Source organism: Manis pentadactyla, chromosome 2 (genome assembly GCF_030020395.1).
Source record: "Manis pentadactyla isolate mManPen7 chromosome 2, mManPen7.hap1, whole genome shotgun sequence".
In the NCBI taxonomy this organism is placed as follows: domain Eukaryota; kingdom Metazoa; phylum Chordata; class Mammalia; order Pholidota; family Manidae; genus Manis; species Manis pentadactyla.
This window is the reverse complement of record NC_080020.1, coordinates 156,901,197-156,923,578: the sequence shown is the minus strand read 5'-3', so window position 1 is coordinate 156,923,578 and position 22,382 is coordinate 156,901,197. Positions and strand designations below refer to the sequence as shown.

The 22,382-nt window shown below is 44.8% G+C and overlaps 1 long non-coding RNA gene across 4 annotated transcripts in view; it reads left to right on the top strand.

Moving 5' to 3' along the window:
* The window catches only part of LOC118922794 (uncharacterized), a 164,457-nt gene that overhangs the window by 125,228 nt on the left and 16,847 nt on the right, over nt 1–22,382 (top strand). For 2 of the 4 annotated variants that reach the window (XR_008995752.1, XR_008995753.1), the window contains exon 4: nt 19,161–19,253. This is a non-coding gene — a long non-coding RNA (uncharacterized LOC118922794). Of the gene's footprint in view, nt 1–19,160; nt 19,254–19,665; nt 20,546–22,382 lie in introns of those variants that run through there. The other 2 variants (XR_005028888.2, XR_005028885.2) reach the window with 2 other exon arrangements.

Below are 22,382 nucleotides of genomic sequence, written 5' to 3'. Positions count from 1 at the left end.
CATCTAAAAGTAGTCTCTGAGGGGAGACTGGTGGTTGCCGTGGGGGAGGGGCTCAGGTGGGTGGGTGAAGTAGGTGAAGGGGATAAAGAAGCACAAAATCTCAATCATAATGTAAATTAGTCACAGGGATGAAAGTACAGCATAGACAATATAGCCAATTCTGTAACATCTTTCTGTGTTGACAGACAGTAACTACACTAGTTGGGGGGAGCATTTAATAATGTAGATAACTGTCAGATCACTTGAAACCAATATAATATTGTCTGTCAACTACACTTCAGTAAAATAAATAACATGTTAAATAATTGGCTATGTAAATGTGATGATAAATAAATGAATAAATAAATAAAAACAGTCCATGACTGGCCATGTGTGATGGCCACCAGCCACTGCTCAGGTTCACACGGGTCCAGGACAACCCCCTGCTTGGACCCAGCTGACACCCAGCCCCATGTCAGCCCTGTAAAGGGCCCAGAGGAGACGCAAACGCTTCCCAGGGTCCGAGACAGCCCACGGTGGTTCACCAGAAAATTCACTCCTAACACCCACAGACAGTTGGCAGGCCTGTCAGTGTCAAGTGACACTTGTCCCTCATGGGGTGATAGTGGGGAGCTCATTCCTGCCAGCTCCTCCTCTTTGAAGTGAGGAAGTAATCATTATTTTTGTCTACTCTCCAGTCCAGACCCCTGTTCCAGGAGCCAAGGATGGGGGTGCCAAGCTGAGCCCTCTGGGGTGTGGCAAGAGGCTGTCACCCACAGCTGCTGTGGTTCCGGGGTCAGAACTTGAAGGTGGTGACACTGAGACAGGGCACAGAGCCACAGTGCCCACCTTGTCACTGGCAAGGACAGTGGGTTCCCCCGGTGGGCTCACTCTCTGTGGGCCAGTGTCTGTGAGTGTTTCACATTGGGGTGTGGAGAGAAGGGCAAATCATGGGAGGAGGTAATCTGGGGAGGTGACCTGGAGCTGTGAAAGGGGTCCTGGGCATAAACTCACTCACAATCAGGGAACACCTCCGAATACCCAAGGGGCGCAAGCAAATGTAGCATTCATTTATTTAGAACTTAAAGTGTGTTCACCTCTGTCTCCAAAAGGAGTTTGTAGGCTCCATGACTGATCATGAATGTGTACTGATTAATATACAACTGGAGGAAAAGACAGAGCAGAGGAGTGGGTGAGGAAAGGCCCCAGACGCGAGGGGACAGCTGCAGCTGGGCATGGAATGCAGATCCGCATCATGGACTGTGAGGCTGTGGGACCTTCCACGCACCTTGGACATGACCTGGCCAGGAGGTGGGCAGTGGGGAGGGGTCCACCTGGGCACTCAGCTATGCACCTTCTGCATCTGGCTGTCCCTGAGCCCAAAGAGCACAGGCATTTTACTTTTTCAATTTTAAAGAGTATTGTTAACAGGTACCCCTTATACATGGTACAAAATGTAAAATCTCCAAACCAGCATGTGAAGAACAGCTGCTCCCCAACCCCCACCACCCCAGGATCACCAGATTTCTTCCCCAGAAGCAACCACCATTATCAGATTCCTAGCAGTCCTTTCGGGGCTATTCTTTGCCTATACAAGCTACACTTACATTTTGCTGCATGACGGACAGCATCTGCACCACTGTTTGTTTCACCAGCTGCAGCATGTTAGGTGTTTGTGTTGTGTCCCATCTTGGGCACGTACAAGCGATGCTACCTAAATACCCTCAGATGTGCACACAGCTCACGCATGCATGGGAACACAGGTAGCTGGATGCTCAGTGGCAGTGTTCTCCGGTAAATTCGGTACATATCGCCAAGTGGCCCTCCTTCAAAACTGTGCTATTTTATAAACAATGTGATGCAATGGAGCACCTGCTTCCACACACTTTTTTGAACATGGCCAGTGATCAAAATGTGATTGTCTGAAAGGTAAAAAACGGTATCTTGGTATAAAGTAAATGCATTTCTCTTTTCCTGAATGATGTTGAGAGTTTCAGGTGCTTAAGGGCTAATTGTATCCCTGTTGCTACATATTGTCAGTTCACATCCTTTGCCCATTTTTCTCTTTGCTTGTTGGTCTTTTTGGAGTATTTAAGTATGGGGGATATTTGCACTTGGTCTATGATATTAATTAAAATAGTTTTTCCCAGTTTCACATTTGCCTTTTGGGGTTGTTTATGGTAGGTTTGGCCATGCAGAGAAAATTTGATTTTTATATAGTCATTTTCATCAGTTTTTTCCCTTTTGGGTTTTGCATTTGGTCTTTATGCCAATAATTCATTCCTCCCTTTGAAGTGAGAAAGTAATCATTATTTTTGTCTTTTAATACTTTTGTGGTTTCTTTTTTTTTTTACATTTAAACAGTTGGTCTATGTAGATTTTGTTTGGATATATAACTGAAGTATGGATTCACCTTTTGTTTTTCAGATAGCTGCCTGCCTTGTTTGCCCCAGCACCGTTTCTTGAATGACCCCGCTTTCCCCACTGATCTGAAATGCCCCCCTTGGCCTCTCACGGAGGCCTTGCTTGAATTTGCCTGTCCTCTGGGCCTTCCGCTCTGAGGAGTAGAGCCACTGAAATGGGCAGTGCATGATAACGCACAGACTCAGGAACAGGAAACATCCCAGAAGGCCTCCCTTTTTATCTATGGGATAAAATACAGAGAAAACGCTCTCCACATTGGAAAACATAACCCTTTCTGTTTGCTTCCCATTCCATCACATCCGAGACCCTCCTCCATCACCCCTTCCCTTACAGGCAGGCCCCCTATGGTTTGCTGTTTGTCCTGTGGACAAAGTCCAGACATTTGGGCCATGGGGGAAATAACCTAACCCAGAGTGGCTAAGAGAGAAATTGATTGGTCAGCACTTGAAAGTCCAGGACTGGCTTGACTCAATGCCGGCGACAGGACAGGGTCTCTATCACCCCATCTCTCTGCTCCACCTCCCTCAGTGTTGATGTCCTCTCGGGGTGCCGTACCCTAAAGGTGGCTGTGAGTTGCATGTTCCCTCAGCAGCCCCAGTGACAGATGTCCTGGGAATAGCATGATGGGAGCAGGAGCCCATCCTGGTCACTGGGACTGGGACATGGGACTGTTTGGCCTGGTTAGTGGGTCTGGGACATTTGTGCATATCTGGATCAGCAGCCCACTTAAATAGTGTGGGCTGGGCATGGAAGGATTCTGGTGCCAGAGAAAGGGGCGTGTATCCTGGACTGTGGGCACAGCAGGTGCCCCCATGCTCTGTTCTCCTGCCCTTGGTTGGCCATCCCTGGCAGTGCAAGGCGCAGCCCTCACTCTTGCTGAACTGGCCACATTACCCAAGTGACTTAAATTATCTGAGGCTCAAACACAAGGATCTTGAAAGACCTATCAGTGTGGGGTTGTAAAGAGTCACTAAAATAATATGCCTCAGGTACCTGGAGCTGGTGCCCAGCGACTGACTGCTCATTTGCTCAACTAGCTTCAAAGGTTCTGATCACAGTGTTCCAGGACGGACAGACCCTCCCTCTGCAGCTCCAGGTGTGACTCAGCGCAGTAAATAAATGGCAGATAAAAGGCAGACAGGACGACCCCGTCTGTGTCTGCCTGGCCCCCAACTCTCAGGCATGTATCTTGTCTTCTTCTGAACTTGATTCTCCAAAGAAACTCTTAATACTCGACACCAAAAATAAGGAAGAAAGGAAGAAATAGAGAGAGAGAGCGAGAGAGGAGAAAGAGAGAAAGAGGGAAGGAAGGAAGGAAGGAAAAGAAAGAGAGAGAGAAGGAAAGACAGGAAGAGAAGAGGCCAAGTTACATCTTTGTAAGACAGCTTGATGCCCTGGGAAACAGCCCACCACAGGTGGCAGCCGCTCTGGGGGAAAAAATGGGAATCTCCACCAGGAGCTGCAAACTGAACGGCAAAACTGCAAACCCTTGAACATTAATTCCTCTTGCATGGCCCGACGGCGTGACAGTTCTCACTGAAAATAATCCAGAAATGACAAGTTTTGATTATATGTGTCTCTAAATGCAGATGCACCCAGGTTGGCAGTTTTTCTCTATTTGACAAACGAATCTCTCTTATGCCATTACCCTATTCCTGTTCTCCCATTTACTTAGCAACTGAACCCTAATTTTATCCAGAGTGGTGATGTACCCAATGAAAAGACTACATTTTCTAGGCTCCTTTGAAGTTCACTGTGGCCATGTCACTAATTCCTGGCTGATGAGATACAAGGGGAAGTTTGGGATTTCTGGGAAGGTAAATTAAAAGGAGGTGACTCAGCTGTGGAGCTATTCACTTCCTCCTTCTTTGGGAAATGGATGTGAGCACAGGAGCTCCTGCAGCTGCCTTGTAACCTTGAGGGTAGAAGGCAGTGCTGGAATGCTGGAGCAGAAAGGCAAGAAGAAACAAGCTCCGTACGACTTTTCTATGGGCATATAAACACTTGTATTTTTTATTCTTTTGGTGTTTTCTGCTAAATGAGGCTAAGTGCAAACCTACCCTGAAACATAGGATTCATCTCTTAGCAGCCGTTGGTGATCTGCACTCTAAAGAAGTGTAGAAACGTGTGTGTGCCAGTGTCCTAACAATCTTGGCTTCCTCAGGGCCTGAGAAGAGTTCCGTGAGTTTTGAAACTCCTGGGGGCCTTAGAGAGGTGTGCCCTGGTCCCCACTAGGCTACTTTCCCCCAGTGAAGCCAAGGTACTTTGTTTTTGCTCTAGTGAAGGATTTAAGACTCACTGAGCTATATTATCAAAATCTTGCAGATCATGTGGTTTCTTTCTCAGTGCTGGACTATTTGGTAAAACCGAACCACCATCATTTTACTAGATCTTTAAGCTTTTGTCAAACAATAACTTAGGCCAAATGTCTAATTCTGTTTGTAATAGTTGGTGAATCACTTTCTGGGCATTATCACCACACACACACGCACACACAGAACTCACCAAGACTCGGGGAGCAGTGGAACTTATCAGAGTCCCAAAAAGGAGAAGAAATGGCTGCACCAGGGCCTGGCCTTGGTCACTCCACGATCACCAGACTGTCCCTGCCCAGGTCAGGCCAGGTGCTGGGGACAAATTTTATGGAAATCTTTCCTAGAGTGATCCCTCTTTTTAGAATAAAGCATTGAACATACTATCCTGACAGTAAGTTCCAAGCAGACGAGCTGCTCATCAGAGGCCACCAGAGGCCCAGATGCAACAATCACATTTCCTGAGTTAGCATGTGAACCTTCTGTTCAGTGTTGCGCCAGTTAGCAATGCACAGTGCCAATGATAGCAAACTCAACTGAAGCCAGCAAGAGGAATGTATTGGCCCAGGAAACTGAAAAATTCAGCAGGATCTCTGACCCTGGACAAGGTGTGACCCATCACCAAGGCCCCTGTTTTGTACCTTCTTCCCATACTGCAGGATGACAAAGGGTGGCCCCTGTTCCTCTCCCAGCCTGGCTTCCCAGTCTTCACCCACACCATCTAGGGGGCGGGGGGGCTCTCCCACAGGCTTCTTCAGAAGAGAGAAGGTTCCCATCTTCCAGGAAGCTCAGCAAATGGTTCCTCAGGTGACAGGGGCCCAAACTCGGGGCAAAGGAGCAAGCTGATTATCTGAAGCCAGTGAGGACTCACCCCGCAAATATGGGGCAGGGACTCACCCAGCCAGTGTGCCTGATGCTGCTAAATGGGGCTTCCCAGAGAAAACCTGGGAACCTAAACTTTGGGTGGGGAATGGATGCTGGGAGCCGTATCTTCTGCCTCCCATATTCACCTCACCCATCACAATGACTGTCCTGGCCAGTGATGGGTGATCTCATTAACGATTAGTCGGCTCCCACTTGGACACCTATCACACAGCCTCCACCCCTGGGGTAGGTCTGATCTGTGTCATTGGGTTACCTTCCCCTTTTTAACCCAGTTTTTACAGACCTGGTCCACTGAGCAATCCCTTAAATTTTATTCAACTGTGGTGAAGCTACTTCTGAGCTAATTTTGTCTCTGCAACAAGGTATCACAGAGCAGTAGGATGGGAGGTCTCGGAGATGGGAGCCGCCCCCTCCGGCTCCTCCTCTTTGTCCCACAATGGATTGTTTTACAGGTTTCCATCTTCAAGAGAAGAAAAGAAAGAAAGGAGTCATCAAATCCAAAGCCATGCAGAGCAGGACCCCTCTCAGTGGAACCTGCAGAAGTGGCGGGTCCATGCCTGCTCTCCTGAGCAGCTGGGCGAGTCTCCCAAGGCCCTGAGTGTGGCCCCACATTCCTTAGGACTTGGAGTCCTATTCTCCCTTGATGGTACAGTCACTGCGATGAGGGTGACGTGCTGTACCAGAGGGCAAAATTGGGACCCACCCTGATATGACATCCATCAAATATGTGCAGACAGATGTCATGGCCCCCATGAACCCTTATCTCTTCTAGACCACTCATAATCATCATCTCCCACTGCTTCATGTAACTCGAGGCTTCCAGCGATTGAAACGTGCCCATTGGCATGCCCAGGACACAACAGACAATATTTTGCTCTGTTATGACTTGGCTTAGTCTCAATACCATGTTCACATAGTTTAGTCCTATAGTGTTTGTTTTCTCTTAAGAAAAAAATATCACCTGTAAGTCCATCACCTAGAAATAACCCCAAGAAAGAAAGAAAAATATTTTAACTATTTTTTTCTGAATATAAAAAAGCGTGTTTTCCTTTCTGATATTGGATCAAAATATCTACTTTGATTAGAAAATAGTCTTTTATAATATGCTTAAAGCCTATGTAATATTTCCTCTTGTCAGTGTACCATTTAGGTAGCCATGCCCTGCTTTTTACCTCTAACTGGTATAAAATTCCTTGAGGTGTCAACCCTGGGGTAGAGCCAACCCTCCTGGAAGACCCGTCAGGCAGGAATGATGATTATTTTCAGTTTACAGTCCAGAAGGTTAAATAAACTGCTCAAAGGCACACAGCTAGTGAGGGCTAGCAGGGAGAGACTAATTAGCACTCCCACCTATACTGTGCCTTGTTCCTGGACCCTTGCATATATTGCCATCATTTTTGCCGTCTCAAAAGAGAAATGTTAGCTTACTGTTTTTTTATTTGCATTTATTCAGGCATTTGAGAGTTTCAGCATCTTTGCATTTTTTACAGAGCACCGGCATTTATTTTCCTTCAAAGTGTCTTTGTACGGCTCTGGCCCATTTTTCTGTTAGTCTTATGGTAGGTAAACATCCAGACATGGTGTCTGTCATTAACCCACTACCTGCCATATATGCTCTCCAGTTATTTCCTTGCTTTATCATTTTGTTATGGTGATTTAGGACTGAGAAGTTATACTTTTTATGTCTATCAATATTTTCTGCTGAGACTATTCCCATTAATTTTATCCTTAGAAAATTTTCATCTCTCCCAATGCAGGTAAATGTTTTTTCCTACTTTCTTTCAGGGGTGCTGTGAGTTCCTTTCCCACATTTAATTTCTTCATCTGTCTGGAAGTTATTGCTATTTTTCTTCTCAAAAGTTCAGTCCAGAAGTACCTGAATAAGCTGAATAACCCATGACCTGTTCCATCATACCTTGTTACCTGGACAGCCTCCTATGGAACTGTCACACCTGGTACCTGGCCTGGCCCCTGAGAGCAGCACACCCCCTAGAGACATTATACTTCCACTGACAGAACTAAAGCCACATCGATGTTCAGCCTGCCTGTAACACTTCTACGTAACTGTGTCCATCAGGGAGATTGGCCTTTTATCTTGTAGCATCATTTCCATTTATTCCCCCAGGTGTCACCAAATGCTCAGCCTTGAGTGCTGTGTCCTACCCCTGGGGCCGCTTGGTCCCCTTCGCTTCTTCACATGCTATTATTGGACATTCTGGTTATCCCTCAGGTCTTATTTTCACATAAGCAGCTGACAAAATAGTCACAGCCCTGCCCAGCATGTCCTTCTGTGTTGCATTCTTAATCCTCGGTGTTTCTCTTGACATACTATCTGACTTGATTTTTACTGAGGTTGGTTTGGCCTCCCTAGTCCATCCAGTTGAAATGAGCTTGTGTCATTCATATTTGGTTATTTGTTGCATTTATTATCCTGCTCGGCTTCTGGCTATGTGCTCACTGGACACCAGTGCCTTTGGCATCTTTGTTCAAGTCTTTGGAAACCATGTTTACAGATGAGGGAATTGCAGCTCGGAGGGGTGGAGTGAATTGACCAAAATCACATGACTACATGACTGAGACCATGGTGGGGACCCAGGTTGTGTGCCTCCAAAGCCAGGACACTGGGGCCGCAGGGGGATGGCTAGCACTGGGACAACAGCCTGGCGGTGACAACAGCACTGGCCACAGCCAGGGTGGCTCTGTGTGCTTCACAAAACCCAGCTCAACCCCAGCCGTGACACCACAGGGTGGGCCCTGCTCTCATCCCCATTGTACTGCCTGATAGGTCGGAAGTAGCAAAGGCCGGGCAGGGAGCAGTTAGTGGGTCAGAATTTGCATCAGTTCCCAGCCCTGACACCACTGGCCTTGGTGCTACTCTGATTCCTGTCCGTCAGAGGCATCAAAGGACACTCCAAGGACACATTAGGGCTGGGTGGGTGGAAGGACATGGAGCTAGGCACCCCCTCTTAACAGGACTTCAAAATGCTCATCATTCTGCTTGGGCACTGTTTTTCCATCCATCTTGCCTTTCACCTGGCCCACATTCCTCCATTTCAAACACAAGAATATCCTGAAAGACTTTGTCAATTGCTTGGCTGACATTATTTTAGGTGTAAAATGCTTGCCGGATGCACCTGTTTAATCACAAAAGCGTCCTGGTTGTTTTAGGGAACTTGAACCTGTATTCCTTTTGGAATGTTTTCAGTATATATGGTCAATAATTCCAGAATATTGCCCCCAGGGATTGCCATTAAGCAATCTATCCTTTTACAGTTTTTGAAAATGGATGGTTCGCCCAGGGGCCACTTTCCCAGTGTTCAATCACTGTGCTTCTTTGAGGTGCTCTGAGTGCACCCATCTTTGCCTGAGCGGAAAACTAACTTACGAGTGCACCCAAATGCTGTCTTATCTTCTCATCTGTCTGGAATTTTGCCTCTTTGAAGAACAGTCTGGAGACTTAGAAAAGAGGGAAGCTAAACTGAAATTGTTGGCTCTAACTCGTCTTTACATTTTTGTCATCTTTACATGTTAGCATCTTTTCTGAGCAGAGCCCTGCCGCTGGCTGGTTGTACTCCTCAGGCTGCTTTAAAAACCCTTGTGAGACTGCAGTCCTGCTGTCCCCTCTGTTTGTGCTGGGCGTTAGCCACCGCGGTGCTGTTCTTGAAGGCGCAGCCCCCAGGTGTATTTTATCCATGGTACAGTGTCTCCCTCTCACATTTTGGGCAGGCTCACTGTGACCACTCTTTGTGGCCACACTGGGTTTTTTTCTAGGCATTTCCTCTTTTTGTGTCCCTCATTGGGATTTGTCACAATTACATAAGCAGAATTTGGTAGCTTCCCCCCAGTCTTCTCCTCACTTGGATTGGTGTGTGTTTGAGCCCCCAGCCCTTCAGGTTAAGATTGTGTGGCCCTAGGAACTGTTGCTCGATCTTTCCACGGCTTGATTTCTTCATGTCCAATTGAGCATGATAAAAACATTAACCTCTTGGAGTTGTTATGGAGGAAGTAGTGCATAGCTGTGATCAGTGTTAGTATTATAATCTACCTATTATTGAAACCCTTTGTGGTTACAAGGGATGGAAATTCAACTCAAACTGGCTTAAACACAAAAAGAGAATCTATCCCTCTGAGAATTTTCCCCAAGGACTTGCCATCAAAGGCCAAAAGTCCACCTGGCTTGGGCACAGCTGGGCTCCAAGGTGTTAGTGTCACCAGGACTCAGTGTCCCCATCTGGCCCTCTGCTGCCCACGTGGACTGGAGACCATTGAGGCGCAGGACCACAGAGTGTGGGTTGGGCTCCCACCCCTTGGGAACTGGAGCCATGGCCGGAAAAGGGGAAGCCAAACTCTGAATTTGGAAGTCTTGCTTTCCCAAAGAGGGGAGCTCAGGAGCCTTCCTGTGAGAGATTTCTCTGACCCTCCTGGGCACTTTTTCTGCTCTGCAGTTAACGGCAATTGGACCTCTCAATACAGCTCTTTTCTAGAAGGATGGATGCCACCAGAGTGGAGAAAGATGACCCTGAGCCCCAGCCACAGGCCCTGTTTCTTACTCCCCCCTCACCTCTCCCAGATGTTCCTGGCCTTGACTCTTGTCTCCAACATCTGCTAAACTCCTTCCTGTGTTCCACACAGCTTGGGCCTGATGGCTGGTACTTAATTGACTTTGTCTTTACCCTCTGACCCCACCCGTGCTTCCCAGATGGGTTTGCACACCTGGTAACTGACCTTGGAGTCATCCTGAACTCTGCCTGGTGGGCCTGCTGGACTGCATTTTATGTTTGCTCGTTACTTCCCTGAGATGAGCTCTTGGCTTGTCCTAACACAGCTGTGGTCACTCACTGTGGTTATGGTGTGACACTTTGGTCACATATGGTACTGGGCACCATTTTATTTTTTAGTAGACTAGAATCCACGTCCCCTTCCTTTGCACAACTCCATGTCCCTTTGTGACATGGCCACCCCCAATGGCTGTGCATCCTTGATAGAACAGGACATTCACGTCCCTTGTCCCCTGCATGGAAGTAGAGCAGCATCATGGTGTCCTCTGCAGCACCCCTCCCCTGCCTGGAGCAGTCCTGCACCGAGCAGAGCTGAGCAGCCTCAGAAGGGGTACCAGCAGCCCGTTCATTCCTCAAAGGCACCTGACGGTCAAAGGGGTCCTGTCCCAGCTGACCCCAGTACTCCAGCTCAGAGTCCAGCTTTCCTGTTGACTCCGTGACCTTCTCCATAACTTCCAACACATTCCCCTTTGGCATGAGTCAGCAGGGGTAGTTTCTTTTGCTCTCATGAGCTCTAGCTGATATTCATGTGCAGTGCATCATCTCTTCTGGTTTTATAGATTTATATGGACTTTTTCTTCTTCCTTCCCTCTGAAGTTTCCCTTTGAGCTCTTTCTGGTCACATTGGCAAGGCTCCTGCAGCGCGTTCTCAGATTTTGGTTAGCACACCCTGCTTCCTGCCAGGACCCTGCCGTTCTGGGGTGGATCTGGGCCCTGGTCCAGGGGACACAATTCTCCACTCGGACACCATCCACATGCCCAGATGTTCCCTCCATGTGCTTCCTCCCTCCTTTCTCTAACAAAGTCACGAACTTCAAGTGAAAGAAGGAATGAAAACACCACCTGTAACGCTGATTCCTTCAATTTCCTCCCCAGAACTTCAAAACACATAGAAATATATTAGATTTCGACTTACAGGTTCAGAGACTATCACACTTGGAAGAAAATTAGAAACCATCACAGGTGGCCACTCAAGTGCCGCCTCTGGGTCCTGGCTGACTGGGTTTCCCATCTGGGCACGGTGGCGAAGGTGCTATGAGGGATTCGCAAATGCCGTGTGGATGTAGCAAAGTAACAGCATGTGAGCTGATCATTTGCACTCCCCCAACAACCTGCTCGGCATTTTACAAATGAGGAAACTGAGGCATGTATGTACCAAGCACATATATACAGGAAGCTAGGACAGATTCGAGGATAGACTCCAGGTGGTCTGGCCTTTCTTGTCAATGACAATGACTTCTCTTTCCCACAGGAGTTGTCTCATCTGAGGTCTTCAAAGTCCACTGCTGACTTCATGAAGAGGATTCTTTACTCAGCCTCTTGTGTATGTTCTGGCAGGGTCCTGCTGGTGCCAGTGGGACAATGGGGGGGCACCTGGAGAACTTTCAGAATCCCAGTTCTGATACCTTAGGGCAAGAGGGTGGCTTGGGAACCACAACAAGCAGTCCTGGGCCGTGCTAGCCCTGGAGCCCCAGAGTTTGGAGGACACCCTGGGAGCTCACCCGTTAGCTGGGACCTTTTATCAGACCGCAGTTGGAAAATTTCAGAAACGGCTGTCCCAGATGGATCATTCTCCATTTCATTCCAAGTGGGGAAAAAACAAGTAGCCAGGTGAACCTCTTCAAAATGCTCAAGCCCATCACCCTTGATTTGGAAGTCGGATTGAGATCCAGCCGTGGTATATGACTCATTGGAGCTCACTGTGGGAAGAGGGGGACAAAACGTCCTCATCCCTTCTGGGGGAGCTGGCTCCTTAGTTTGAAATCCATCCTGTGTGACTGTCAAGGTGGGAGCCTTCATAAAGGCCTGCCTGCTGGTTAGTAATTAGCAGGATGGTGAGAAGCTTGCAGAAGCGCACAGCTCCAGGGACAGAAGCAAACATTCCCTCAGCAGGCCCCTGGGAGAGGAACCTTTTTTCTGGGTCCAAGGCTCCAGAGTGGGGCTTCCCAGACAAGAATAGAGAGCGGCTGCTTTCTGGGGAAGGGAGTGCACTTGGCCTGGGACCCATCCTCAGGACAGTCCTCAGTGGCTTAGTAGGGACAGCATCCTGTTTTATGAAAAGCCTGTTGCTGGCGGGAAGCTGTCTGCCTGCCGTGTGGGCAGGGGCCCAATATCGCCGCAGGCTATTCCAAGCCAGAACTTGGAGCTGAAATCACACCAGGAAAGAACACGACTGTTTTTTAGCTGACAAAGCAGGTCCTTTTTCTTCTTTCTTCTCTCTCTCTCTTTTTTTTTGAACAGTTCTCGTGCCTGGTTCCACTGTGTACATGTTGAGTGTATGGGCATGCATGTGACATTCTCTAGCAGAGGCAGCTGGGTCCCCCCGGGTGAGCACGGCTCCCTCCCCCGCCGCCCCCACCCCCTCCGCCCGCACCCCCTCCGCCCCCGTGCCTGGCCTCCCCAGCCCCCAGCCCCCAGCCCCCTGGTAGACACCAGAGCCCAGGGAGGCCCAGACTGTGGCCTGAGGTTATTTATAGGGTCGGGGTTGAAGGGAGGAGAAATTGACTGCTTTGTTTATCTTCTGAGTCTGGAAACTCTGCAAAATTCATCCATTTCCAAAGAAGCCTTCATTTGTAGGCTTCCAAAAATAAAAAATAAAGGGAGCCTCACTTCAAAAGAAGCTAGAGGAAAGGCTGTTTTCTTTGTGAGCTGATTTTTTTTATTATTATTATTTTATTTTTTAACATTAGGTTTGTTGGAATTAGGCGAACGCAGTTACTTTTTATCACATTTTTATTACATTCTTACTTTCATCTTCTGTTCCCTTATCAGTGAAGAGAGCAAATCGTATTTTAAGAGACTGATATATGTTCTTAGCTCTTCTCATTTAACACGTGCCCATGGGAAATTGAGGTTTTGTGTAAACGTTTCTAATCCTGTGTTCTGCTGAAGTTTATAAATGACTCTGGGAGTCCTCCATTGACCTTGTAAATTAAAATCATGCAAACTGTCTCACTTTTACAAATTAAAAAAAAAAACTTTAATGTGGTACAGCAGATTTTTAAAGATAATTTTTAAAAATAATAAAAGCAATTTTAATATGCTTGTTGGTTTTCTGTACATGATTTCTCTGGGTCTTTTGAAAATTTGGGGTGAAGAGTACCCATATCCAACATAGCATTTTTGTTCATTTATTGGCTTCTTTTTACCCCTGCCCTCAGACAATTAATTTTTCATGTAGTACCAAAAAATATGTGCTTTGGAAAAATATTTTTTTAAAGATAGAGTCAGTGGAGAAAAGGGAATTTTGGGAAAAATTTTTTTAATGTACTTGAAATTATTAATTTCACAGGTGGACATTCAATTTCATCTTAAAGATACAGATATTTAAATTTTGAAGTCTCTATTATTTATCATGCTGTAAGTATCACTGTACTGATATAAGCCTAAAATCATGTAAACTCACAAGTGTTGCTATATATTTTAATATTTTATACATTCATTTTATAGTCTTCAAAATCTTGGGAACAATCTATGGCACAAAAAAATAAGTGACATAAATCTTGTTAAATCCAGTCTACTTTTTCCAAAACTGTGTCTTTAAGGTACAAGATATTCAACAAATTGGATGTTTTTTTCCCCTCCAGTCTCTGGTTACTTAAGAGAAACCAGAGGATTATCCTTCTGGTGAGGAAAAGGGTATAGAAGGCAATATTTTTTTTTTTTTAAGGAGAGGCAGGGTTCTATCAGTTTGAGCATTGCTGGGCCTACTGTTTCTTTGTGGGTAAATTTAAAACATTAACTCCAATTTTTAATACTGTATTTCCCTGTGAGTCCTTGGGCTGAAAGCCCACCCTATTGTCAGGCAAGGGCCAGAAATGAGCAATAAGGAAAACACAGATATAAAGCAGTCTTTGCTAGTGCAGCTATGTATTTATAATAAAGAAAGCTCCAGTGCATCCTGAGTAATCTATTTCTAGATGAATGCAGTCATAGCCTTTCAGCCCCAAAGAAAAAAACCTCTTCATTCAAGACCCTGGGTGAGGAATGGGAAAGAAAAACCATTTGCTGTGTTACACACAACTATTTACATTACTAATCAACTTTTGGTCCAGGAAAGAAGCGATAACCTAGTTAGGCTTTCAAAAGGAATTCAATATCCCACTGGCTAAATATAAAACAGGCTGAGAAATGTGACTGTTGGATAAAGCAACTGATTCCTTCCAAAGAGCAAGAGGTTGTAGTTTTGATCATTGGAAACACCATTGATAGTATTTTTTCTGCTTTCTGGGAAAATCAACCAGGAAAGAAAATGCATCTGAAACGTTTTTAAAAATAGGTTGTCCTGGCTTCTGGTTCTGGAACAAAATGGCGTAGACTCACTTGCCTGCTCCATTTCTCTAAATACAATTAAATACCCCGGAAACTCTTTAACAGATGATGATAAAAGAACTCTGAAAGCTGGAAAGAAAAACGATAGACTGGTCACAAACATCAAGAGCTGAGAAATAATCTTTTGAGCACAGGAGAGGCTTGCAACCTGGAATCACCAACAGGCACAGAACCCCTCAACCCACCCTCAAAAAAAAGAAAGTAGAACCAACCCAAGAATATCCTGTTCTTTTTGAACAAAGTCCAGGGAAGGGGAAACCGAACAGACACCCAATAGGAAGTTTAGGCCCCACTTTACAGCCCAGGGTCCTCGCAGGCGATTCAATCCACTGGTGGCTGCTGTACCAGCAAAGCCCTGGGCAGTAACTCTAACTCCTGGGGGAAAATCCCAGGGCAAAATACCTTTGAAACCAAAATCAGCCAAATGGAGAAATAAAGTGGGAGGAAACCATTTATTTCTTACAAGCAGTCATCCACTTCTGCTCTCCCATGTCTCTCTCGACCTGGCTGCAGAAAAAGGGACCCCACCCAACCTCTCCAGTCCAGATATGCCCTCTGTCACCCTTGTAATTACCTATTGATACGGAGATGGATTACTTCTCTCCACCCCTTGGAAACACCTATTGATATGGAGATGCACTAAGGCCAGAGGAGGGATTCTGGAAATATTGCAATTTTACCCACAAACTGAGACACAGAGGGTGGCCTGACCACTCCCAGTAGGCGCAGCAGTGACGTGATGCCCTGTGTCTCCTTGGCCTCTACTTAGTGACATAGGGAGACCCACCCCAGCAGCTTCCTCCCGGGTCCAAAGGCTGCCCAGCAACAGAGTCTTCTAACAATAATACAAAGAAACCAACAAAAGAATGACATACTAAAAAATATAATAATTAAATAAAAATGGAACTCTAAAAAGTATTCAGTTGACCCACAGGAAGATAAGAAAAAAGAAACAGAAGAATGAGAAACAGAAAACAAATAATAAAATGCTAGTCTTGAACCTAATAGATCAATAAACACCTTAAGTGTCAGTGTTTAAGTATACCAATTGAAAGCTAGAAATGGACAGAGTGTGGATTAGAAAACATCACCTAACAATGTGTTGGTTACAAGAAACTCATTTCAAATCCAATGGCATAGGTAGACTGAAAGCAAAATAAAGGAAAAATATATACCATACAAGCATTAATCCAAAGGAAGCATGAGTGGCTATGTTAATATCAGACAAAGTAGACTTAAGAGCAAAGAAAGTTACTATGGGCAAAGAGGGAAATTATACAACAAAAAGGACTGATCCACTAAGATACAGCTTTCCTGTGAACCAAATATCAGAGTTTCACAATATATGAAGCAAAAACTAAGACAACTAAAAAAAAGAATTAAGACAAATCCATAATTGTAGTTGGAAGCTTAAATCCTTCCACCCCATACTCTAGGACTACTAGATAGAAAATCAACAAAAATACAGAAGAACTCAACAACACCATCAACTGAAAGGATCTAATCAACACTTACAGAATGCTCTGTCCAAAAACAGCAGAGTATACGTTCTTTTAAAGGGACTGCACAACATTCACCAAGGTAGACTGTATCCTAGGTCACAGAACAAACCGTAACAAATTAGAATGAATTAAAATCATTCAGAGTGTGTTGTCTGACCATACTGGAAGCAAACTAGAAATCAAAACAGCAAGTCAACAAGATAATCTCCAAACAATTGAAAACTAAACTATAAACTTCTAAATAATTCATGGATCAAAGAAGTGATCTCCAAAGAAATTTTAAAAATTCATAGAACTGAATGAGAATATAAATAAACACATTAAAATTTGTGAGATACAGCTGAAGCATGGCACTAAATGCATATGTTAGAAAAGAGAAAATATCTCAAGTCACTAATCTACATACCTACATCAAGAAATTTTAAAAAGAAGAGCAAAATAAATTCAAAGCAAACAGAAGGAAGGAAATAATAAAGAGGAAGAAAACAATAACATTTAAAGATGGAAACAATAGAAAAAAATAATTGAAACAAAAATGGTTCTTCAAAAAAAAATCAAATTAATAACCTTGAACAAGATTGTCAAAGATGAAAAGAAGACAAATCACCAATAACAGGACTGAAACAGGAGCTACCACAATAAATTCTGTAGCCATTAAAAAGATAATAAAATATGTGCAAACAACTTTATGCTCATAAATTCAACAACTTGGAAGAAATGGGCCAATTCCTTAAAAACTACTAACTAATGAAATTCAGCCTAGATAAATTGGATGGTCTATTCAGTTTTATAACTATTAAAGAAACTGAATTTGTAATTAAAATGCTCCCCTAAAATATATTTTCAGGCCCACATGGTTTCACTGGAAAATTTTACCATTCAAAGAATAATTAATGCTATTTCTATGTAATCTCTTCCAGAAAATGGGAATACTTCCTAATTCTATATTTGAGGCCTTCATTACTCTCATACCAAAGAGAATACCAAAAAGAAAAAAAGAGAGAGAGATAAAGACCAATATCTCTCATGAACTTAAATGTAAAAATCATCAACCAAATTTAACCAATCAGATCCAACAATGTATAAGAAGAATGAGATACCACAACCAAGAAAGATTTAAGCCAGGTATGCTAGACTGATTCAGTATTTGATAATCAATCAATATAATCTAGTATATTGACAGGCTAAAGAAGAAAAGTCACATGACCATATCAGTTGATGCAGAAAAATCATTTGACAAAATTCAACACCCACTAATGATTGAAAAAAATAAAACTTCTCAGTACACTAGGAATAGAGGGCAGCTCCTTCAGCCTCATAAAGAACACCCAGTAAACCCTGCAACAAATGGTGAAAAACTGAATACATTCTCTCTAAGATCTGGAGCAAAGATGTCACCTTCATCACAGTACTAGAAGTTCTAGCCTCTGTAACAAGGCAGGAAAAAGAAAGAAAAGTCACACACATTGGAAAAGAAGAAATAAAACTTTCTCTTGTTATGTGCAACATGATTATCTACATAGAGAATCCCAAGGAATCTATGAAAAATAAGTTGTTCTCCTTTCCCTGGCCACGCTGATAAGGCATGTGGTTCTGGTGGTTCTTGGGAGTTGGCGGCAGTAAACAGCAGCACAGGACTGAGGGTACAGTTTGTAGCATGATAAACCAGACAGCCAGCCTAGCATTGCCTTACCCAGCTGTGTGCCCCTGGCACCTTCTGTGATCTCTCTGAACTTTGATCCCCTCATCTGAAAAGTGGTTTATGATGGAACCCAGAGCCTATAGCTGTTATGCATATTGAAAGAACAAGCATGTAGACAGCTGATTGCTGCGCTTGCTGTGGGCTGTTGCTGCCGTGTGTGATGTGCACTATCTGCTCAGCTGCCCCCAGACATTGGTGCTGGAGCCAAGAGACCTGGATTCCCCTGTTGAGTGGTTTAACTTGTCAACTCACCCAACCATCCTGAGCCTCACTGCTTTCATTTGTAAAGTGGGGACAGTAATGCCTCTCTCATAGCATATTTGCTCAGACCAGATGAAACAACACATAGAAGGCCTTTGAGCACTCTGAGAATAATTAATAATAATAATATGGAGGCTAGGACTTATTGAGTACTCCCTACTGCCAGCACTTACAACCTTTTGTTCAGTCCTTTTGAGCCTGAGTTAGTCTTCTTTGTGTAGGTTGGGAAACTAAAGCCCCAAGAAGTAATTTGACCAAAGACATGCCTTAGAATCCAGATTCAGGCTCCCAGGATCTGGCTGTGTTCTCTGCTTTCCAGAGAAAGTAAGTCAGTGAGGGCAGGGACAGCTTGGCACAGGCTCACTTCCACTGGCAAAGTGGGTGTATTCTGGTGAGGGAGGTTCAGTGAATAGCCTGGGACAGGCAGTGCAGGAGCCAAGACTCATCATTGGCAGTGGCAGCTGGCTCCAAATTAACATGCTGTCTGAGAAATAAGGTTCCCTTTGGTAGGATACCAGGTGGACTCTCAGTCAGCATCATCCCCCTGTTTCCTTAAATAAGGACCCAACAATTAGGCTGAGGCAAACTACGTGCCCGGGTCTAAATATAACCGCATCATTTCTAATAAGGATTTGGTCTGGACTGAAGTCATTCTTTCAGGTGCAGGAAAGGAAAGCTTGACTGTGTCACTGACTTCAAATAGGAGTGGGGTCAGAGGGCCAGCTGGGGCTCACTGATGCCAAGTGGGCAGTTTCTCAGCTGGTGTTTCCTAGTATTTCCTGCTTTGGACAGCAGGTTTCTGCTTCCTGTTTTAGTTGAGATGGAGTGAAATGTTTAAAAAGCTCGCTTGCTTTGCTTCCTTGCTTCTCTACTTGTATTCTTTTCATCCATAATCTGTCTTCATCTTTACTGGCTGTTCATGCATTGTCCTGAAATATACTAGTTACAGAAATTAAAATAGGCAATTCTATTTCTTTCTTTCTAGCTCTACATGACGGATGCATGAAGTTCTCCTTGGATATCCAGGAAACAAGGGCAACAAGGAAGCCACTAGTTGGATAATTCTCATGATCCCAAGGTATGGGGGAAGTGGGCTGCCCAAATGTTGGGGTACTCTGTAGAAAGGTATCTCCTTTGTGAAGGAGGGTAAACTAGAGTCTAAGATCCTGCCCATTCGAAGAGTCTGTGATCTATTTCCTTTTTATAGCCTAGCTATCTTTAGGTCAGTAACTTATATTCAAGATGACTTGTCACTCATTCATTCAAAGAATTCTTTTATTCAAAATTTATTGAAAGGATTTCTGGTCCAGATAAGATAGCATGAACTCATTTCTCTCCCTTCTCTCCTCCTGGCTAAGTACAATGGTTTATTCTGAAACTAATGTAAGAGGCAAGCAAAAGAAAATTCTGGAAGGGAGTAAGAGAGAGGGGGACTAGTTAGGGATCCTGGGACTAGAGGAACAACAGTGCCTTACTACCCCCACATCCAGCAGGAGATCTAAGCTTGATGTTCCTGCTGTCTAAACTGACACCAGAAGATGGCCGACGTAAATTCATTCTTTCCCCTTCCTGGTGGGCCCAAGAGTCTTCTCCCATGCTGACAGACACCTGCAGTGGCTGGATGGTACAAGCAAAAGGGATTACACCATAACAAGCAGCCTAGTCTGAATAGAAGCATTCTCTGTATCCATGGACCTGAGATTCCTTCCCCCATTCTATAAGCAGTAGGAGGACCATCCTAAGGAATTTCAGGCAGTAGCAGGAAGGACCCGTGGAAGACCCTGAGAGTCTGTAAAAATATGACTAAGGCTCTGAAATTAAATTGTCATTGTATGCACAGCCCACTATACTAGGCCAGGACCTGCTTGCAAAGCCTAAATAGGGGGACAGCCTGCTAAAAAAAAAAAATGGGGGTGGGTGGGTGGGGTGTCTGGAAAATTTCCATACCTTCCTCTCAATTGTGCTGTGAACCTAAAACTGCTTGGAAAAAAATTCTTTAAGAAATATAGAGAAATAAATCTAATGAAGTTTAATTGAAGACTATAAGATTGTTACTAAGAGAAATTAAAAGAATCCTAAAGAGATATTTCTGGAATAAAAGACTTAATACTTGTAAAGTCAGTCATCTACAAACTGATCTATAGAGCCCATACAATTTTAATACAAATTCCAGTAGAGTTTTTCTTATTTTTGTAACAAACTTAATAATTTATCTGGAAAATTAAATGACAGAAGCAAAGTTGAATAAGAATATTGGTCAGGACTTATGCTGAAGGTTTAGTAAATAAGACCGTGTGAGATGTATGTAAGCACAGACTAATAAACCAGTGAGACAGAAAAGAGAGTCCTTAGAAAACAGACCACACATAGTTATTTGATTTGTGATAAAAAGACACTGCCACGCAGTAAGACAGAATGGGTGATCTTTCATAAAGTCTTCTGAGTCAATTGGATATTCACCTTTTAAAAAATGAGTCTCGACCTTACCTCATGCCAGACACAACAATCAAATCAGGTGGATTGTAGGTCTAAATGTGTAAAGTAAAATAACAAAACTTTGAAAAGATAACATAAAAGAGTAATTTCATGGTCTTGGACATGAAAAAAATTTTTCTCAAATATAGTACAAAGAGCCCTAAGCACAAAGGAAAAGAACAGTAAATTAGACTTTGTAAGAACTAAGAACTTCTGTTCATCAAAAGATACCACTAAGAGAATGAAAATGTAAGTCAATGAGTAGGAGAAGGTATTTGCAAATCATAAATATCCCCGTTGCAGAGTGGCTGCTTGCCTGTCAGCTCATATGCTCCAGGGAGCCCCAGGAGCGTGGGCACCCTGACTCCAGGCCTCTCAGCCCTCGTATGGGCCTCCCAGCTGCTCGCCCAGTGCCACGATCAGGGGCAGGTCAGCCCTCCCTGGGCAATGTATAGCTCATAGTGACCTACTGTTTTCATCTCATGCCTGTGACCCCTGACTTAATGGAATTGGGGGCAGAATTCTTTGGGAATTCCTCTCTCTGAAAACATCTGAAGAGGTTTGCTGAGATACTTGGCTAAAATAGTCCTGGTTTTCTAAAAATACCTAATGAGAAAATAGGCTCTAATTTGGAAGGCATAGCTGCTGAGAGAAAGGGCCCTTAGAGATAAAAGGGCTGCTTTATTTCATGAAATGCTTAGGGCTTCCAGTCCCTTATTCCTATCAGCCAACCGGGGAGTGTTGGTGTGACCAGCTGGATGTTTTTCACAAATCCCATCATGTCCCCTCCCCAGCAGATTATTGAAGTCGTGTTAGAGCAGGCAGGGCCTTTGAGAACACCCAGCATAGTCCCCTGGCTTGCCAGGGTGGACACCGAGGCCGGGGAGGGAAAAGGACTTGCAAGGTGAGCAGTAAGAACACAGGTTTCACAGGACACTGGGCAGTGACACCAAACAAGGTATGTGAGGGCAAAGCAAGGTCTTGTTGATCCAAAATTAACTGTCACCCTCTCCACTTGGTTCATTTTTTGCTTCCTACCATCAAAGTCGGTTCTGAAAGCCTCCTCTGAGGAGCCAGGAACTCTCTGTGCCTCCTTCTCAGAGGGGATGGGCTCCAGACGGTCCTCACTGGGAAGGGCTGGAGGAGAGAGGCAGCTGTGGGGAAGGGCAAGCCTAGAAAAGGCACTAGAACAGCACCTGTCACCCTGCAGCATGAGGCAAGATGACTCCCCGGAAGGCGAGGGATGGCCTTGCCGTTTCTTAGGTGAGAGAAGGAGGCAGAGATGGCTTTTGGTAACTGCCATGCAGGTAGAGCTTGTCGATTGCCCAAGCTGACCCTTGTACCTCTGCCCCCAGGGCACCTGGCCTCTCAGTAGACCACTGGGTGGATCAGTGGCCATATAATGTGGTGCCCGAAACAGGACAGAGAGAATAGGATGAATGGAGCTCTAGTTGGGGCTGGGAGAGGTGCCAAAGGCAAATCAACGTCACCTCCTTGACTGGTTGGCCTCTGGGTGATGATCCACCCAGCACCCAGTTTGGGGGAGGGCAGGCAGTCAGCCTCTCTGTGCAATGGGCAAGGGCAGCCTGAGGTGCTCTGGAAGCCAGGGAAGACTTCCCCCTGGAAAAATTCCCTCCGGGAACTGTCAGTTGGTGGCTGAAGTGTCCACTCTTAGAGAGCCATTTCTTTGGCTTAATATTTGGTTCTCTGTTAAAAGGCAGAGGCCTCAACT